The sequence below is a fragment of the Triturus cristatus genome, chromosome 9 (genome assembly GCF_964204655.1).
Source record: "Triturus cristatus chromosome 9, aTriCri1.1, whole genome shotgun sequence".
In the NCBI taxonomy this organism is placed as follows: domain Eukaryota; kingdom Metazoa; phylum Chordata; class Amphibia; order Caudata; family Salamandridae; genus Triturus; species Triturus cristatus.
In genome coordinates, this window is record NC_140592.1 from 170,047,273 (window position 1) to 170,069,147 (window position 21,875).

Below are 21,875 nucleotides of genomic sequence, written 5' to 3' on the forward strand. Positions count from 1 at the left end.
CAAATTGATCTATTTGAATAGACTCCAACACCGTGAGACCATGCTGGACTGATCATCGCCCCGGTGGACAGTAACCCCTCAGACCTGTGATCCAGAAATTCAAACTCCATACACACTGCATTTTGTGCTCTGAGTCATCTGGTTAAACTACAGATGCATGCTATGATGCCGAATGCTCTTGGCTGCACCTGTCCACTCATCCTGTCCTGCGGACTTCCTGAACAGACTCAATGTTGTTTTATTGTGTTGCTTATTCTTTTCCACAGGTTGGACTCTTGTTTTTTGAATTTTTCCAATAAAGTTTGGAAGGGATGTAGGCTCCTGCTTTACTCTTACTAGTGTTTGCAAAGTAATGTTACCAGCCACTCCCTTAAGAGCTGACCTTCATACTTACCCCACACTCATCCATCACTGGCGTCACTGGTCCGGTGACCCTGAAAGGGGTCGGGCGCACATTCCAGTTACCAGTACTCTCACTATGTGTCTGTGTCCATAGTTACATAGCACGAGGGCCTAGGGCCCACGACGCTACACTTTTATCGTTCTCTATCACCATCCTCTAGAGAGAGATCCCTTTCCTCTGGTTTACAAAACTCCCCTTTTTTACGAGGTAGATCCGAGACTAGATGCTCCAGTATTTCTGTACATTCTGAGACTTGAAGTCATTCCTGCGTTTTTTAAAATCTTACAGCAAACTCTGAATTCTTGAATATAAATAAACGAATCCGGGCTGCTGAGCCCTTCACACATGGACGTGTGATAGTTGAGAGAGTTGTTTCCTGGAGTGGCAGGGTGTTTTACGTCCTGCTGGCATGTAACTGGGTAGGCCAACGCTTCATTTGCATCAGAAATACAAATATTGTTTGGTTTTTTTGTATCTCAGGTGCGGCCTAACGAAGGGCACTCCTTTGAAAACGTTTCTTCTGAGAACAGTGCGGCTGTTACTGTCCTGCTGCTCCTTATAGGCATGCCCAGTCACCATCTCCTGCAGTCGTTTGTTTTCAGTGTTTGCTTCTGCTCTTGGTGACACCCTGTTGGAAGTTTTCGTTGATGGATTGGGGATGGCGATTTCATAATCTGATAACCGTACGGCACAGTTCAGCAAGTAACAAACAAATACAGCCAACGTCATGGATTTATTTTTTTTGTGCTGTTTTCTTTAGTGCGAAATTAATTGCTTTAAATGAGCACTAGTTACATTACAAAAGTTAACGTTGGTTTTTATACACGAGGGCATTGGTACGCCTTGTCGAGCTGTGCTTAACCCCTTGTTCACTATGACTAGCTGTGTGCTCCTCTGCCCAAGCAGGGAGGCCACCTGCTCTGCCATCCTCTCAAAACGGGCACCCGTAGCAGATGTGCGAGTGCCGCCGTTCCTGAGCAGACCTCGCTCGTTGGTTTGAAATCATCTGTTTAGGTTTCCTTCACCAAATAAATATGTTGGTTCAACAAAGGCTTGTGTTTCATCATAACCAAAGCCCCCTTCCCGGTGTATTAGATTTATCATTCTAACCACAGGTATTTAGGTCCATGACGTGGGAAGCTAAATGAAGCCTTGCTTGCTACTGGCACTTGCAGAAAGTGTAGCTTAGAAAACCTATAACTGAAAGCACAATTGGTTTTAAATTGATCAAATAAAGTAATTGGGTATTGGTAACTGCAGTTTTTTAGAAGTTCTTGAATGAAGCGTATTACAGTCTATTAGGGTCTATTGCTGCTGTCTTTATTACTACTCGCTATGCTGTGCACGGCATTACACAAACTTTTTTTAATCCAGCTCATTTTTACGCCGGAGTCTAAGTGATTCATTTTACTGTCCTTGCTAAAGACATTTCATGCACCAGTATGAGCATCATTGCATTCTATTTTTACACACTTGTAAGGGGCAATGGGCCCACGATGGGTTAACGTCTGCTACAGGAAAGAACCCCTTGCAGTCCTGCCCTTAGACCCAGCCTCTCCCCCACATAGCCAACCTCCTGCACATCCATGGCCCACCTCGGTGAGTGCCAGCAGGGGAGCTTCAGAGAACGGGGAGCCGACTTTCCACCTGGTACCCGATTCGTGCCAGACTAGGATACCCTGTGTGACGTGGAGGGGACCGGTAGGCCTCAGCACCTTGCTGCTCTGATCCTAGCCACAGGATTGTCCGTGTTGACAGTGGCGAGTCGTCGTTTCTGACTTTGGCGAGTGTCTTTTTTTACAGCGCTGCAAAACGCAGATCTGCATGAGTACACTCGTCGCTCTTCATATAGGAACAATTTTATAATTAGCCAGTTGACTGTTATGGAACAGTTAATTTATTGCGGTGGTCGTTGTCCCTCGGGAAGACTATTCTAGTCAGGCACTATTTAGGATTGCTTCCAGGTATAACCTTTGGTTTCCCACGCCTAGCAGCCTCTGTATTGCAGTGCCCATCATGCGCCATTGGTTCCGACCAGTAGATCCCACAACAGGAGAGGGATCACCTGTCTAAGCCCTATGCATGTAGGCTCGACCCCAGAACATCACCATTTCCAAACATAACCTCTTACTACCCAGGAGCTCATTGCACTTATGAACTTAAGCCTCTCACGTGATTGATTGGGTGAATTATGCGGCAGGATTGACTAAATTACATGGCAAGAAAAGACTAATTATGTGGCACATCTGAATATAGTATTACTGCGTTATTTTGTCCTTTTCACATGTTAAATCTGTCTTGGCAAAATCAAAAACCGTTTAAGAGCCAAATGCAGCAATAGGCAGTTGAAGGATGACCAGTTGACTTATGCAAAGGGCCTTCCAATGCATGGTAACACGTGTTGCTGCATTTTTAGTAACTTTTGAACCGTTTGAGATAAAAAAAAAAAAAAGTGGTACAAAGTCTCCATATTATGCAACAGATGATGGATTATGTGGCAAATGCTGCAAGGCACATAATTACAGTGGCTCTGCTTACAAAAATTCCCCGAGCAGGCCATTTCCCCTTCTATGGGGAAATAATTATATTTACATTGTGGCACCTGCCCTTCGGGATCCGACATTTATCCACATGTGGATCTGGCTCTAGTGACTCTGACTGTAGAGTGAGGCTCTAGTTCTGGGATTCATTGCAACCCTCACAGGGCTCGACACCTCCACCCTCTATGCAAAGTTAACTGGTCTTGCACACCAAGGTAAGCAGAAAGGAAAAGGGCTAAACTGTATTCTTGTGAGCTGCTGTGAGGATAAGATTGCCTATATCCTTTACTTGTGCGCCAAATTTAGAGCAAGCCTGCAAACCCCCCTGCGAGCGCTGTGACCAGTCCTATGCAACGCACAAGGACTTAGGTTTTCGCGAACTAAGGGACGGAGTCTAATCTATAGATCTGGTCACTCACCCATGGGTAGATGAGAAGGTATTATAGCAGTGACCCATCATGGCACCCATGCTCTCGCTTGCAAGACTTGTGTGTTCTATAATGGGCTTGGAACCCGCCTGTTGCTTACCATTCGTTTGTAGCATTTTCACTCTTCTTTGCTGCCTTCTTATTGGACAGCGCTTTCCATGCATCACTTCTTTTCTTTCAGTGTTGCATCGACCAAGCACAGATTAGTTAAGTTTAGCTGGTGTCCCTCCGCTGACCATCCGCTGTGCATGCGGTGATGCAGGTACTATTTTGTATTTTTTTTAAAAAAGTTCTATAATGCGGTCAATGCTGGTCACTTTATGGCACAGTTTTTTTGTTTTTTAACTGCCCCATTACCTACCCACACCCACTCACCAATTACCCACCCGATTGCTTAGGCGAGACCTATAGGCTTTGCCAATGCTCATGTCTCTGGTAGTCATCTTGGGAGACTTTTTTTGTTATGAAGCTCCCTCATTTCTTGATTTACTGTAGTATCCTCAATAGCAAATGCTTTCAGTTTTGCACTTCAATTCCATCTAGAGGGCATTCAGATGTGCCAGACTTTTGGCATACATTCAGAAAGTTAGCACTTTAGTTGCTCATTAGAACACAGTGGTAAAGCTGCTGATCACCAACGACTTAACTGTTAGTCTGCTACTGGTGTAAAAAGTGCATGTCTTAGTCTGTATGTATGAATGTTTTAATGGAAAATAAAGTAAGATTATGGAGAACTTATTTAAAAAGTGTGCTAATTTTGCATTCTCTCTAAAAAAGTCACTCTTTCTAGCCAAAAGGGACTGGGTGGATTATACCATAACGAGGGATTTCCTTTTTGTGTGATCCTATTCCATAGGTGAACCCAAATTTATCTCCCAATTGTCCAGTAGATGTGCACTAAACCCTGTATTACATCAATACTAATAATGCATAAAGTTACATATCACTCTGTTTCCGTGTTCAAAATATATGTTTATTCTTTATATTTGTCATACAAAACAAGTACAATAATATTTCACTATTCATATATTTAATGTAAGCCACAATTTAAAACCTTAAGTTGTAACTCTCAAGGTCATAATGTATCTCATACAATAATCATCAAGGCATGGGGGATGGCTGCGGAGAACCACGCCTCTGTGTAGCCACAGGTGACGCCGCTGCCCCTCCCTCAGTAATGATGCATCGGAACTGAATGACGGACAAGCAAGCGCAAATGCGAACGAGCTGAATTTTCTGTTTCCCGGCTGCCTGTGAGCTCTCGAAATACGGTCATAAAATTGGAGCGCGTGTCGGGCTTTGAAACAGGCTGCTTCCGTTGAGTATGCGGCAATTTTAGGAGCCTGACAGAAACGGACGTTGTAGCCTGGATTGATTGCTAAGGAACACGGTGGACGCTGCCGCTAAAACAGCTGAGCAGCTGTGGAGCCGTTGTGGAGTTGTTAATGAGAAAAAAGGTTCTCCCTATGTTACTTGTAGGCCCTAGAGGAGGGAGTAAAAGAGAAATATAGTAGGGAAACCTCTATACTGGCCTATACACTTAAATGTGATCTAGCTAGATTCAACATTGCCTTAAAATAGCTGCCCAATATCATATCATGTCATATTATTATTTACTGTAAGCAAATGCCAAATCCTTTATAATTTTTTAAAACCAAATTTATTATCACTTTTTGTCATTTAAGCTTTGTATCACATGTAGTTAAGACAAACAAAACATTATTTTTGTTTTTTTTTAAACAAAGTAATTTTTGTACCCACTATAATTTTAGTACAAATATGTAACATGCTTCATTTCATAAAAACGACACAACAGAGGTATCCTGAAGCACACCCTTTTTCTTCTTGTATGATTCATGTTTCTTTTCATTATTATTCCAATTTTGCGTGCAGCACCTGAATGGGTGCGTCGTTCCTTCGCACCTGGGCATTATTCATGTGAAAGTAGTGGCCAACATGAGTGGGTCACTGACAGGTTGCACAGCTTTATGCACTTCGGTACCTTTAAAATAGTACACATCCACCAAGGTAATCAATTCTTTATCCATTTTATTTTCAACTTTTTCAACATATTCCTTTGTTTTTCATCACGTCAAAAGATGTAAAATTCATTACTTTGCTTTTAGCGTCTTTATGTTCTGAGTATTGCCCATCCAGGCCTATACGTGAACACGTTACGAATTTGCTAATCCTCCACTCAATTCGATATACATCTACTCAATGCATTTCGGTTTGAAAAAAACCTTCATCAGGAGTATCTACGAATTAAAAACATGTATATCAGTCCCATTATACAAAGCTTAAATGACAAAAAGTGATAATAAATTTGGTTTTAAAAAAAATATAAAGGATTTGGCATTTGCTTACAGTAAATTATAATATGACATGATATGATATTGGGCAGCTATTTTAAGGCAATGTTGAATCTAGCTAGATCACATTTAAGTGTATAGGCCAGTATAGAGGTTTCCCTACTATGCAGTTGTGGAGTTGTGCAGCTGTGGAGCTTATATCGGTGAGGGGGGGACCTGCTAAACTGGTGGTGCCTCGGTTCGTCAGGTGTCGCGGGGAGGCATCGCCGCGGAAACTCACCAGCACCCAGAGACTGTTTGGGGAGGGAAGATTCCATTCCGTGTTTTGAGAGGAGCAGAGGAGAGTCTAGTTGAGAGCTACTGTGAACGCCGTGGAAGCTGCCGAGCCGCTTACAGGATACAGGACCCAGGGACCCTGAGACCCAGGGATCCGCTGAACAACAACTGTAGCTGGCGGAGCTGAGCTGTAGGTGGTATTGATACCACAAGAAAGCAGCGACTACTGGTCTTCTTTCTCCATTGTTTGGAGATGCGAGCTGGTTGCTGAATACAGATCTTAAAGTGTACAGAACAAGCTTGGACTAAGTCCCGGAAAGTTTGGAAAACTGCGAAGTGTCATCTAAGAAGACGAAAGACTAAAGGTACGGAGGGGGTACTGAAGAGATAAGGGTGAAAATAGAGGGAGAAGAAGCTTTTGGAAGATATGGGTAAATTTTAAAACATGCCAATACGGCTGCTAAAGCCGAATCCATAGCCCGCCTTAAGGCCAAAACACGTCAAGCCCAGGCCAAAGAAACTACGGTCGGCCAGTAAAGATAATACCATTAACTCTCACGGCCTAGATAGTACCCTGGAGAGCTCGGAGGAAGAGGTACCCCCTTCGATTTCCCCGGAACACGAGATAGTAGTGGTAGAGCAGGTAGATGCTACATCAGATCTGGTAGAAGTTCCAGCTTTAATATCTAAAGCTCAAGGGGCAAAAGAATTTCCATTGTTAATTTTAGAAAGCAATTTTACAACCCTCTACCCTAAGCCCAACCCCCAAAACACCTAAAGGGCTATCAACACTACCACCGCTACCAGCAGTATTAGAAGACCTAGCTAAAAAGGATCAGGAAAGAATACAAAGCTACTCGGAAATCGCTCAGACGCAACTATTACCCCCAAAAATGAATTTAATACAGGAGCCGGCACGTGCACGAGGCCAGGACCAGGCGGCTTCTTTAACAACATTAAGCCCTGTCGAAATGCCTGCTTCCAACTCAATCCAGGTCAAACTATCAGGAACTTTAGATAAAGATAACAGAACACTAACAAATGACCTGTTAGACTCTACGCAACCTCAATTTCAATTTCAGTCTCAATCTCAGCCTAGATCCCAGGGTCTACTTTCGGCAGGGAGTTTATTGGTGCAGGAAAGTACTATGACTGAAGATCTGAATCTGTGTACCACAGAGCTCCAAGGTAACTCCGGCCCAGGAGTATCAGGAATCCACCAACTCTAATATTGGAAGAGGTTTGTGAAATAAAAAAAAAACCAAAAGCAGGAGATTGCCACCTTGCCTCAACGCTTAGATAAAATCGAAGAAGCAATGACATGCTTCCCAACTAGACTTCAGGAAGCGGAGGACAGAATTTCATCATTAGAGGACCAAATGAACAAGGTTATTGGGGAAGCAAAAGATGCAGTAAAAAATAAAAACTATTTGGAGAGCAAAATCGAGGATCTCGAGAATCATTCTCGAAGATCCAACCTCCGAATAATTGGGGTCTCCTGAAGGGATCGAAGGATCTCAAACATTACAATGGATTAATCCATTAATCAAACAGAAAGTTCTTCCTGAGTTCAAAGGTGATCTTACTATTACCAGGGCACACAGAGTTCCAGCACGTCCATTCCCTAATTCTTCGCTACCACAAACAATATTGCTGAACTTTGCAGATTTTCGTAATAAGGAGAAAATACTAACTGAGGTGGTCCAGCAGAAACAGTTTTTTGTAAATGAAACCGCGAAATGTCGCATATATTCTGATATGACTGCTACTGTGGCACGGAGAACAAAATAATTTGTCAAGATGCTTCACTTATTTAAAGCCCACGGTGCTCAAGCATCAATTGCTCAGCAATCAAAGCTACGAGTTCTAGTCAAGGGGAAGTTTTTTATGTTTACTGATTTGGAAGAGGCTCAGGCATTATCGAAAGAGATCACAAATGGATCTTAAACGGAGGAATAAGGAATTGCCTGGCTCTTCTTACTTGAAATAGGACTTTGAACGCTATAAGTCAAAATGTGTTCGCTATATGTGTGATTTTAATTGGTTTTTTTTTTTTCCTTCCAGTACGGGGGTCAGCGGGGTCACCCAGGATGTAGCAACATGACACCCAGGAGGTTGGATGGGTGGGTAGGTTGAAATGTGGCTAGTGCGTATTTTTTCACATTTCGTTGGGTGGCTTTCACGTTTTGGGGCGGGGGTGGGGGGGGCAAGGGCTCACAGAAGTAAAACGAGCAAGAGCAAAAGGAACCGATAATAAGAAAAATGGAGATCCGCCAAGGAGTAAACCACTAGTTTACTCCAAATATTGAAATAATAATAGAAACCAGTAAATGTAAGATCCTATCAGTCAACGCGAATGGAATTTTAAATAAATGAAAGTATGGCGCTCTTATTAGATGGTCGATATCATTCAACCCCTATGTTTTGTTCTTTCAGGAGACACACCTAAAATCAAACTCCCCTCAGTTATTTTTACCCAGGGTTTTTTCTAATGCTTTTTTGCGTCTGCTGGCCTCGCCATGAGAGGAGTGGCCATCTATTACTCTAAAAAACTTCCCTGGGAATTTCTACAAGTACATAGGGATCCACAGGGGAGATGGATATGGGTGACAACTAGGTTACAGGGGAGGATCTTGAACTTCATAAATTATTATGGCCCTATCTCGGATGATATTTCAGGGCTGGTCAAAATTAATGAGCTTCTGATGGGAGCCATGGACAGATTATTATAGGAGGGGATTTTAATTTTATACAGGATCTAAGAAAGGATACTTCAAATAAAAACAGTTGAAACCAAATACCCAAAAATTTAGTTTAGGCTATCAAACAAGAATATCAATTAATAGATCCTTGGCGAAATATTAATTTCGATAACATTTTTTTAACCTGCTATTCACATCTCTTTCAAACCGCGTCCCGAATTGATTTATTTTCTTACATCCAGATCGCTTCAGGTTTTAAAGGCAGATATCGGGTGCAATCCTTTCTCCGACCACGCGTATATTGGGCTTGAACTAATACTTGGGGGAGGGAGCGGTGAGCGGCCCAGGTGGCAGCTGGACCATCTCCTCCTCCAGGAATGGGTGAAAAATTTTAGAGAATGGATCTCTGAATATTTTAAGATCAATGAGAACACGGCAGAGCCCTTTTATGTTTGGGGCGGGTTCAAGGCGGCAGCTCGCGGTCAAATCGCCTTTACGGCTGCCCAGTCAAATGCTCGGAGTCTTAAAATAGCTGAATTACAAACAGCGGTCGAAAAAGAGTACGCCCTCCAGCTTCAGTTGCACCCTAATCAACTCGAGCAGACAAGAACAGAGCTGAGGGATTTTTTTTATTCTAAAAGAGATCTGTAGCTCCCAAACGTATCAACTAAGGGTTTATGAAGAAAGCCAGCTAGTTGGTAAACTTTTGGCTAATTCGACAAGAAAAAAACAAGAAGCAGCCATAATATCTAAAATGCTTGAACCCCAGACCGGTCGAGAAGTTGTTAATGGCGACGAGATTCCCCAGATCTTTTTAGAACATTTCCACCAACTCTAGGGAATATCTAGTGGGGGAGGAGCTGATCCAGGACTATTTCACAAATATGAATATTCCTAAACTTTCAGATAACCGGATCAGTCAACTGGGATCTGATGTGGAACCCGCCGAAATTCTGGCATCCATTAAAGCAACAGCCGGGGCAAAAGCATGTGGGCAGGATGGTTTCCCCATCGGATTTTATAAAGGTTTTTCAAAAGAATTAATTACACCCCTGAAATAACTCTTTAATTAAATTAATTAAAAAGGGTGTTTTGGTTCCCGCAATTTTTAAAGAGGCGATAATTGTTTCCTTTATTAAAAAAGATAAAGATCCTATAGATGTTAATTCATACAGGCCGATCAGTCTTTTGAAATCGGAGTATAAGATTTTTATGAAAGTATGGGCTGAGCGTTTTTTATTTGCCGCACAAGAAATATTTCATAGAGACCAGACTGGTTTTATAGCAGGTAGATCTATGGCGGCCATCACCGAGTTTTTAATACATGCCTTGGACTATTTTAATACCAATCTTACTTCCGGCATGTATTTTAATGGTTGATGCTGAGAAAGCTTTTGACTTAGTTAATTGGAGAGCTCTGTTTTTCGCCCTCGGTCAATTTGGCTTTCCCTTTCAAGTTATTGATATGATACGTAACATTTATCAGGGGGCCACGGTTCTGGTAACAATAGATTCGAAACGAGTAGAAAGTATAAAAATAAACCGTGGGACAAGACAGGGTTGTTCGCTTTCGCCATTGTTTTTAATTTTTTTTATAGAGCCATTGGTAATAAAAATGCGAAATAATGCAGAAATTCAATTCCCTATCTCTGGCATGGCAAAGTTGAAACTTTTTGCGGGCGATATTATTTTATATTTGATGCCCGACAAAGACAATCTTGAAATGATTTTAAGGGAATTTAGGAATTTTGAGTTAATTGGCGGCTATAAAATAAATTCTAACAAAACTGAAGTTCTCGCCCTCAATACAGATTTAAATTTTCTTCCAACTTGCTTGAGGGCACAAGCAGCTAAAGTAGATCTAATTCGATATCTCTGGATATTTGTGTCTAATCAATACCAACAACTGTATAAATTGAATTATTTAAGAATGAAAGAAAAAATTAAGAGACTTCTGGAACAATGGCTTTTACTCCCCCTATCGTTAGTGGGTAGAGTTTCATTAATTAAAATGTCCATACTTCCGTTGCTTATTTTTCTTTTTATTAATGTCCCAATTAAGATAAATTTGTCCTTTTTTAAAGAAATAGAAACTTTGTCTGGGGCAAGAAAATATCTAGGGTTAAACTGACTGTGATGCAACTACCTACTGCACAAGGGGGTTTAGTTTTACCTCATTTAAGAACCTATTACGAGGCCGCATTTATAGATTTGGTGGTTGGCTTGATGGGATCTAAATGTACTAGAGAGAGCTTCTTTATTGATAAAATGACGCAAGAAATTGGTTCTCAAACTCAAGTGTTTTTAAAAACCTCCAAACTTCCCAAGAGAACAAGATACAAGATTTTAAAAGATTATTCCTTTAGGCTTCAGTCCTTTTTTAAAAAGACGGGCTCCTCCGGTCTGCAATATTTAAGATTGGGAGAATGTACTAGTCTTGGTCTCCAGTTTCGAGAAAGTCATATAAACAATTGGGAAGGTTGTGGGCTACGGGAGCTAAGACATTTCATTATTCAAAATAGGGTGATCTCTTGGTAAGAGGTATTGGCAAGGACTGGGAGCCTTAGGAAACCTGCCTTTTTTGAATATCTACAAATTGTTCGTTTAAAAAAAAAAAAAATACTAGTGGCATTTTTGATGTTCCAAATGAACTTGTGGTAGCTCTCTACGGGGCCAAAGTGAGTGGTGTAGGGAATTGGTACCGATTGTTACATCGCCAGGGCCAAGTACCCTTGATCGAGAGCCATTTGGCTAATATAGTTTGTGAGACACAATGTATTTTTTCCCTCGATGAGTGGGAAGCCTTATGCCATCTAGGAAGTAAATCCCTACGCGCAGCGAATTTTAAAAGGATGGCCTTCTTATCGCGTTGGCTCTCCTATTAAACTCCAGCAGCTTTGGACAAAAGATTTTCGAAAGCTGAAAATAAGTGTTTTCGTTGCCAGGCTTATGGGGAAGGTGGATGGCATCACATTTGTTTTGCATGTCCACGATTGAAGCCCTTCTGGGAGGCAATTTTTGTAGATATAGAGCAGGCAATTTGGAAGAGAGTTCCGCTCGAGGCCGAGGCTGCTCTGTTTGGACTATGTAGAGACAGAATGATGTTAACAGAGGCAGAAAAAGTTTCTTTATTTATTTCTTGTACTATAGCCTGTTCTTTGATTCTTCAGAATTGGAAATCTAGCGAGGTTCCCTCTCATTTAAAGTGGTTTAATAAAATGAAAAGGACACGAAATTTCGAAGAAGCTTACGCAAGACTGGTGGGAGCCACTAGGAAATTTGAAAGAAATTGGAAGTTTTTCAGTAATTTAGAAAAGCTAAAGGAGGGTTATTAACATTCGTTACTGATGTTGAAGTTGCAGTGATAAAAAAGCACTAGCACTTTCTTTGTTATTGCACTTTAGAAGCACTAGCACTTTCCTTGTTGCTGCACTTTATTGTATGTTTTGCACATTGCTATTTCAGGCTGATGATGTTATTAGCTGTTACAGCCATATTTTTTCTTAAATTTTATCATGGAAAGATGAAGCTATAGTATTTTTTTTGTATAAAACGGTTTTTATAACTATTTTAATCAAAATATGTAGTTTATGTACTTTATGCTCTGCTAAATAAAAATAATGATCATCCCTGGTATTACATTAATAAGCACACTGTTTCTTATAAATTCCCTTCATATATTCCTCAGATAGAAAACATAACCCACAGCAATAAAAACTCATTACAAAATAATATCACCCTGGTTTCTAAAAAAAATGTTTTATCGGTCGACGCACCGTTTCGGCTGTTCTTATGACAGATTTCCCAGTCTTCGGAAGCACAAAATTATTTTAAAACTTATTTCATACAATAAAGCAATTATTATCATTCTTCATTTTCTACTTCCCAACAGGAATGGTGTTCCAATGGTTCTATTCCGGTGGATGGACCCAATACCTTCAGAGATTTATGAAATGTAATATTCTGGTGTGTGCGTTGGGGGCTATTTCATAGTTCGTAATCGTTATGCTGACATGGTGTCTTTACCGAACGTCTCCAAATTCTTTCCAATATTGTTTCTCCCATCTTCTCATTAAATCTACATGCAGCCTTCCAACTGGTTGGGAATCCTTGTCTTTTGTGGATCTTTCTAATACTGTCCCACTGGTCATTTATGATCCAATCTGTACATGACGGCTTGGTGTCCCATCTTGAAATGTTCTTAAATTTTGCTTTCTACAGCACCAACTATACTTTATTTGACAAAATTAACCCCCTCATTTTGTTCCTTTCTAAATGAAATGTTTTAAGTTTTACCAGTTTGATTCAATAAAGATGGCTTCAGGTGTGCCACACGTTTGTCATAAGTAAGACTGTTCGCACACTAGTTGTTGTTTAGAACACTCTGGGAGGCTCCAGTAGAACACGAGGGAATCAACTGACAGGCTGCTCCTCATAAAACTACCTGTTTTACTGAGAATGTCCGCCTTTATCCTCACATGGCTGAGAAAGATAGTGTGAATTTACAGTAAATATGGTCTCATTTTATCTTCCGTTACCTCTATGAGAAGACTGTTTTTCTCTCCAACATGATTCATGAAAACCCATCAAAGGTCAGTATTTTTCACTGGGTAAAATCACCTTGGAACAAACCACAATTTCTTAAATTAGTATGGTACCACCAACAAATAATTTATACTGTAAATAAAATCTCTTATCACCCTTTATGCATGTGACCCTGAAAACCTGCCATTCACTACAATACGTTTCAGTGGGTCTATGTTACATCATTCTGTAACGGCTTCCACAGCAGTCCCATTGAGACCCGCCCACACCCCCACATGCCCATTGGGGTCTGGGTGTGCTCACTCTGCCCCTTACATATCATTTTTTATGAGAATGTATTTACAGGACACAGGGATCAAGTCCCTTAGTCTTGTAATGGCTTCCAAAACATATTGTTCAGATTAAAACCATTCAGGATTGACTAGGCGCCTTTAAATTGGCTAATCGGAGCATATATGGACACCAACTGTCCAGATATATAGAGCTTTAATTTCTCTAAAACTACTGAGCTGATTTACACCAAACCACAAAAAGTTCAATCTGCGGACGAAGATATAGCTTCCTGACGAATTTGGTATAATTTGTTGAGCAGTTTTTGCTGTAGCCCTGCCTAAAGAAAATACATTGGGATTTTGCATTTTGGGTCCCCTCTTATTTTCTCGTTACCTTGCTTGACTGATCACCCCGAAACTTTCCAGGAAGGAGCTGAGGTGGCGGAAAGTTTTGTGAAGATTCGTCAAACGAAGCTAAAGTTATTGTTGTTTTTTGTATAACATGCCTTTGAATGCTTTTATATTGAAAAGGGTTTAATTAACCATACAGTAACATTTAGTTCGTTTTTCGTTTTTCTCATGTTTAAAACTATATGCAGTCTTTTAGCAATCACCTGTTGAAATATATGTTTCAAAATATTAGCTTTCAGTTCCATCAGAATAATAATAATCAAAACCATCTGTTTGAATTTAGTTTTACATTGTGCATGCTGCATGTTCTTCTTGGAAACTGTGACGGCAAATGACCATAAATCACCTTTCCTTTTTAGGTCTCGCCTGAGACAGCGCTTTAGCGCTGTTCTGGCGAGACTTATAGTAAGCACTTTTGGAAGTGCAAACGAGTGCTTTCAGGCCGCCAACTACTGTGCATGTGTGCCGGGCGCGCGCACCATTTGGCAGCCTGAAAGCACTCGTCTTTCACTTTCGCCTGTCACACAGCCGCGCTTTGAAGTGTGATCGCGATTGCGATCACTTACATTTCGCGGGCGCTTTGATGTTTTCAGTGAGCCGCGCGGCCACTGAGGACATCAAAGCGCCCGTGAACACCATTTGCCACCCCCACCTCTTCAGCCAACTTACTCGCCATGTCTGCTCTGGATTCTTGTGCCTCTTTTTGAAACTCAGGAGCAGTAACATTGTCGTGGTGTCACTAGTTTTTTAAAGCACCTCCACCACTAATGATAAAGCGCCCAAACAAATGGTGGCCCAAACGCTCCCATATTTTCAGAGGGAGGGATTTCTCCACACAGAATTTTTTTTTTTCCACATCGAGGGAATAAAATAATTTAGATCGAAACATCCGGCACTTTAAGGTCAAGTACCCGCACTATGGATTTCATGGATTTCCCAGATTTTCATGGCCAACCGAAGGGGCTTTTACTTTTACAGTCCTTAAATCGCTTCCGTAAGCTTCTGACAACAAAAGTTACTCATTTTAGTTTTGTGAGCTCAAACTGTACACACTAAAATGTCCATTCGCAGCAAAGAAACGAGGCAAAAATACTGTTCAGAGTTTTCTTTAATTACAAATTCAGATGGTGTTTTTACCGTGAAATCGAGATTTGTGTTGACACCGCGACCATTGACCTTTACACGGAAAGACAGAGTCTTTAGAGCGGCCCTGCATGTTTAAACAAGGTCACGACAAGCTTGTAGGGACAGATGTGTTAATATTTGCAACTTTTGTCCAATACGAGCGGGTCCCTCGCCGCTTGCTGACCTGGGGCCCTGTGGCTGCTGATAAGGCTCGTCCACTGCAAGCAGACACTGCCCTCTTGTGGTAAAGACAGGGATCTGTGACAGCCCCGATAGGGGTTAAACGCGATTCGTGGACTGGCAAGAAGCTAACAGGTGGTAGTAGACTTTTGTCTCGTAGCTTCTGTTCATACTCAAATAGTTTATAAATGAGAAAATTGCCGGCTCTAGAACTAATTTAGGTCAGCTGTTTGAGGCCCTCTGGGGGTCCACCACTGTTTAGAAAATTAAATGATACTAGCAGATTAATAAAGTACATACACGTGACTAGGCGCTGAAGCTTGCGTTCCCTGCAGTATGCACACGGCCCGGCACCCCAGGCTGGATGTCCCTTTAAAGGCCAGTGACAATGCCTCCCTGCATATATTTTGTGCCAGTAGTTAAAAGCAATATCAGCAAAAACAACGGAATGGAATGATGTTCAGAGTGGTTAGCAAATCAAGCATTTCTATGCGTCTATTTTTATTCTCCTGGAAATTACCGACTTCAATGTCACTGCAAGTTATCAATTATAGAAGTAACGGACGCAATTAACTATGATGACATAAAAAGCTGATCGCCTACTAATACTGGTGAAACGTGTGGAACACAAGAGATGCAGTTTACTTTACTCCATCTACACGACAGCTTCCTAAAATCAGCTAAATGTTGGGAGATGTTGGGATGAGTTGGGCAATCCTGTTGTAAAGGTACCCCACTCTTTGCTCAACAGGTCTTAATACTGTGGTTCAGTGACTGAGGTTGACTTACTGAAGGGGTGATCCACGCCACACACTGCTGCATTACTCACTGCTGCATGCTGCACGACACTGCTGCACGCCACACACTGCTGCACGCCGCACACTGCTGCACGCCGCACACTGCTGCACGCCGCACACTGCTGCACGCCGCACACTGCTGCACATGGCACACTGCTGCACTCCACACACTGCTGCACTCCACACACTGCTGCACTCCACACACTGCTTTTATGCGAGTTTATGCTACTGACATTGTAAATGACAATGCCTTTTATTTGGTTTAAAACCAAAACCTTAAATAAAAGGCATTGTAATTTTACAATGCCAATAGCTCAAACTCTTATAAATGCGAGACCTATTGCATTGCAAATGCTTGTTAATCGTGTTGGCAGTCTTTCACAAATGCATATCTAGTTTGCCGGTAAGTTTTCTTGATAAAGTTCCCACTTCATGTTCTGCCACCTTCATTTGAGCTTGCAATACAAAACATGTTTGCTAATCCACTGAGTTTATGCATCAGCGCTCACCTTTTTATTTCTCGGTTTTAACTGCTGCAACCTGCATTTTCAACACAAGCACTGTTTAAATTAAACAGACAACGAGGCATTTGTATGGTTGAGAGAGGCTGATTTTACAGCCGAAACGCGTTCCATATTTTGCTAGTGCTGCCTTTGAAATAAAATGGATTATGGCAGAGACTCGATTGCAGGACCCTTCTTGATTGAGAAATAGGAATTTTTATATATGTATTTATATCGCTATCTTTTCATCACTGTTGCAGATATATCCAAACTTTCATATGTCACAAACATGTTAGTGAATCCAAAGCATATCGAAACCAAGGAGGTTAAGCAATCATGTGCATTACAGATTAACACCTGTCCAAGGGTTATGGCCACCCTCCAAGCCAGATAAGCTAATTGATGAGGTTGTCATCTCGCATCGCTGTGATCTCTCCAGCAGGGCAGACATGGTGACTGCCTGCTATAATAGCAATGTTATTAAAATGGAAGTGAGAAAGTTCCCAGGTATGACCCTCGACCTGCCTTCCCTAGCAATAATATTTTATATAAGACACACTGTTGCTTATATAACCGACAAAAGTGAATTGAATGCATGTGCAGGAGGGTGACGCACAGAATTATGTTTCCTTTCTCATGTGTGCGCATTTCATGGCATGCTGGTAGATTCTTTTAACAGGTATGTATTGTTGTTTCTTTTGATATTGTTATTTCACAGACGGAGCGCACACAAATTATTGCAAGTATTGGACAGAGGTCTTTGTTAGCTTTTGCTAAAATCTTAGAATTAAATTAAAAAAAGGATTTTGTTACCTTTCGTAGGTTTTTTTTATTTTTATTTTTTCCTGATGTTCACCTCTGTTCCAGGTGCAGTCTTAATTCATACTTTTTAGCAATGAGTATTATTTGCTTGTATGTTGAAGTACTTGAATAGACAACATAAATTTGCATGTCTCATCCTGCTCCTACTTTATTTCCCCATGCGATTTCATTTTGAATGATGACAGAATCTCTTTGAAATGAAATCACTTTAGTTGTTTGTCTGTTTGAAACTGGATGAATAGGTAATTATATTCAAGGCAATTGTTTTGTTTTAATATTGGGGTTACAATTCAAGTAGGCCCAGTTTAGCCATCAAAGTCTGACATACAAGACAGTCATTTTGAAAAGCATTGTATCATTTTATTGTTTATTCGATTAGGTCAAGTACAAAATGACAGCGTAGTTTGTTTGCACAAAGTGCAGGATCAACAAAAGTTGATCACTCTGAGCGATTAAATCAGTTTCTTATCTTGTCTTTTATTGGAGTGTAAACTAATTTGGGCTTCTGGCTGCATCAGGGATAGACTTAACTTTGGTAAACTGTTGGAATTTGTTGACTTAAAGTTGCAAAAACATGTACAGAATTTACCATCGTATGTAAAAGATAGTAAAGATATACTCACCAAGTTTAAGGATATTGTTTGGTCGGAGGACCTTTACTTTGTTACATTTGACGTGGTTAGCCTTTACCCTTGCATTCAAAACACATTTGGTATCATGGCAACAAGATCTTTTCTGGACCCCGAAGGAGCTGAGTATTATGAGCACAACAACATGATTTTTGACATAATGGAATTAATACTTATGAAGAACTTTTTTCTTCATGATGGCCAGTGGTACTGGCAGACATGCGTGACAGCTATGGGTTCCAGGTTTGATCCCTCTTATGCCTGCCTTTCCATGGGCTGGTATGAGAGGGAGCATGCCTGGAGCCATCGTGCCTCCCCCTGGGCGCAATATATAGTGTTCTGGGGAAGGTACATTGATGATATTATCTGTTTATGGTCTGGTACTAGTGAAGCCCTCTCTGAATATTTTCTATTTCTGAATGTCAACCCATATAATGTAAGCTTACTATGGATTGGCACAAGGAACAAATGGATTACTTGGACCTCCATTTTTACATCAAAGATGGGACAGTACACAACACATTATTCCGCAAAGAGACTGCCTGTAATGGGGTTCTGCATTCCTCTATTGCACATGCCCAGTCTGTGATTAAAAATATCCCCTGTGGGGAAATGGTGAGGGTAAGGTGAAATTGCAGTGAAAATAACACATTTTAAAGCCAATATCTTGAAGCCCAAAAAGCGATTTCAGGTGAGAGGTTATGACATGAGGTTTTTAAACAAGGCTGAGAATCAATTAGACAGGACGACAAAACTCGTGAGTAACCAAAGGGCCAAGAAGACCGATGTGCAGAATAGGGCTATGCGATTTGTAGCCAAGTACACCATCCATAGCGATAAAATCTTTAACATTTTTAAAAAGAACTGGCACGTACTGATGGAGTTTCCAAGCTTACAGAGCAGTCTGATGACAGATCCCTCCATTACGTACAGAAAGGGTAACGTACTGAGGAATGAGCTGTGCCCCAGTTATGTGACGCCTACTAGACACAAAGATACGTGGCTACCAGCCATGCCATGTGGATTCTTTACATGCAATTCCTGTAACATGTGGATGTACGGTATATACAAAATCAGAGCGTTTGGTTATAATAGCCAGCATAGATTCAAAATGAAACCATTAACTGCAATTCAACTTTTGTTGTCTATGTGTTGGGATGCAGGTGTGATATTATCTATGTGGGCAGTACAACACGATGTCTCAAACTCCACATTCAAGAACACCGCAGAGCTATCATCAATTGTGATTCGAGATACCCTCCGGCGGATCATTTTAGACAGGTCCATGCAGATGATCACAGCTTTTGGTATCGTGATATAGATCAAGTTAACATTGGTGCCAGAGGGGGTGACAGGGAGATGTTGTTGAGACAAAGGAAGGTGAAATAGATTTGTCGACTTCGGGCGATTGCCTGCGGTTACCATACAGATAATGAGATGTATTACTTCCTTGGCTGATCAGCAATTGGCTATGCGTTTCCCTTCACACTGATTCTTGCATTTAGGCGTTGAATAACATACTGACTGACACCTTCGATGCGGTGTTGCAGACCCTGATAATGATATGTATAACTTCCTTGGCCGATCTGCAATTTTTGGGTATGTGTGTCCCTTCACACTGATTGTTTGAGCTAGGCCTTGAATAACATACTGACGCCTTCCGTGCAGTTCTGCGCCCAGATTTGCTTCAGGTTATCACTCCCCTTCCTCATATTTGATTAGGAACTACGAATATAATGAACTTAATGGCTGATTGTATCAATCAAGTTTGTACTGGGTGGATGGGTCAATACAGCCCCTCATTTATAAATGAGTGAAACTAGAAGTATCCCACTCTCCCTACCACGGCGTTATGGTTTGTTTTAGCGTTGCCACTTCCTTGGAGTAAAAAGATGTGATTTGGCTAATATTTGTTCTGATTCGGACTTAGAACTTGACGTCCTTAAGGGAAATACATAGAGAAATGACAGCCAATTTCTCGATAACTGTGTATATTGTGTCATTAATTGGGGACAATGATGGTCTGTTTTTTAATATTATTGTTAGATGTTCACTTAGAATTTTGGCTTTGCCCTTGAAAAGTTGTGAGCCAAGGATTTCTTATTTTTTAGCCTGACTTGCTGCCATCATGTTACTAGGGATCTCTGAAATATTTTTTCTTTTGTGTTTGGATATATCAGAAGTTCATGTAGGATGGAGTATTTAGCTGTTTTAGAACAAGAGGCCCAGAGAGAGTGGCAGACTTGGGTTTCTCAAGCTAATTGGGTTAATGCTATTGAGACGGATCACAATATTGACTTCACCAGCGAGCCGGCTAATTGTGGTTTGGATTTACCAACATGGCCACGAGGATCTTTGAGGGATAGCTAGACCGGGGCGGACTAACGCTAGTGTTATAAATAGATGTTAATATGGCTGGCGCATTTTACTGGCATGAGTCACCGTAGTTTTGTCTGACTTATTGCCATTACGTCATTTGATATGCTGGTTATCTTAACGGTGATTGGATACACCTCAAGTGTATGTGGGGTGAAGGTTTTTTTAAAATACATGGGGCGTTTTCAGCATGGATTCATACAGGCCGACAGGAGACTAAGAAGTGTGTTACTCCTTAGGGTAAGTGCGGGTTGTCTCTGTTTGAACAAAAGGTACAAAGAGAGTTACATTGGGGTGGTTTAAAATTGTGTCAATGCTATTCATGTTGAGGAGCATGTAACTCACTTTGCTAGGTAGCCAAGATAATTATATAGTCTGTTTGAGGGCTTTGCCGTGGCCCCTTAATGCCAATATGCTAATTTCTGAAGTTCCCTCTTTGGGGATTGGTTATCAATGCTGATGGGGACTCGCAAAACTCTAAACGATTATATGGAGAGAGGACTGACTGTTTGTTATTTGATGACACGATTGCGGTGCAAGACGTGTGGCTAACGTCTACACAGGGGTCGTTAAAGGGTTGGCAAAATTTACTCCAAAGACGTTTAGGGTCATATTCATTTGAAGCAACACACTTTGTTAAAGAGTAGCCCTATTTTGATATTTTCATAAGGTTCACGTTCTTTTTTCAGATGTTACTAAGATAGTTGTGACTGGGGTTGCTGCTCGCCTTATGTCCGATACATTTTCTCCCATATTGAGTTTCTTTGAACAATTATCGACATGTTAGCCAATATTGTCATTGTTTATATCGAGTATTATTCAGGGGGGCGTCGCGTTGCCCTGCATACTCCGCAGGAATCATGATGTGGCATCTAACTGGGATACTACATGTTTTCACAAAATATTAAGGTGAGACAATTTGATGATACCACCCCAGGGTGGATAGATATTTATGGGTGCTTGTAGAGCTTTCTAGGTGTTTGTATTGGCTATAACACCCATTGCCATTTGGTGAGTTCCTCGTGTATCTCTTCATAACGTGATTCCCAACATTATGTTTGGTTTTATGGTCATTGGCCTGTCCTGTACTCTTTCTCCTTCATATATGGGGGGGGGGGGCATACCTTTGGGACCTCTTGTGAACAATGCAGAAGTATTAAAGATGGCCCTTTCTTTTTAAACTTTTTCAACAGATTTTGGCCCCTTGGTGCAAATGTTCTCTACTGTGTTTTTTAATAACACTTTTATCTGTATTTTTAATTGTTAGTTTGTGTGTTATATTTTTCGCATTTATTTTTGTTGTTGTCCTGAAGATATTTTTTTTTGTTTGTTTCTTTGTCTCAAGATTTATGCTTTATGTGGTATAGGACTTTTTTGTGTTGGTGTCAGGCATGTGTTCATCATTAATGTAGACTTGTTTTTTATCAGCAGACCCGAACAATTCTGTTGATTTTTGTTTTGTATGTGTTTGTTTTGTGGTGTTTTGTGCTTCTTTGTTGTTGTGGAAAGCAGCCTTTACCCTCTGAAATTCAAATTTACTTCTGGTTTTACTGT

The 21,875-nt window shown here is 41.0% G+C and overlaps 1 protein-coding gene across 10 annotated transcripts in view; it reads left to right on the plus strand.

The window, feature by feature from the left end:
- The window catches only part of SLMAP (sarcolemma associated protein), a 1,011,035-nt gene that overhangs the window by 29,360 nt on the left and 959,800 nt on the right, over positions 1–21,875 (plus strand). The gene's annotated exons all lie outside the window — the stretch shown is intronic.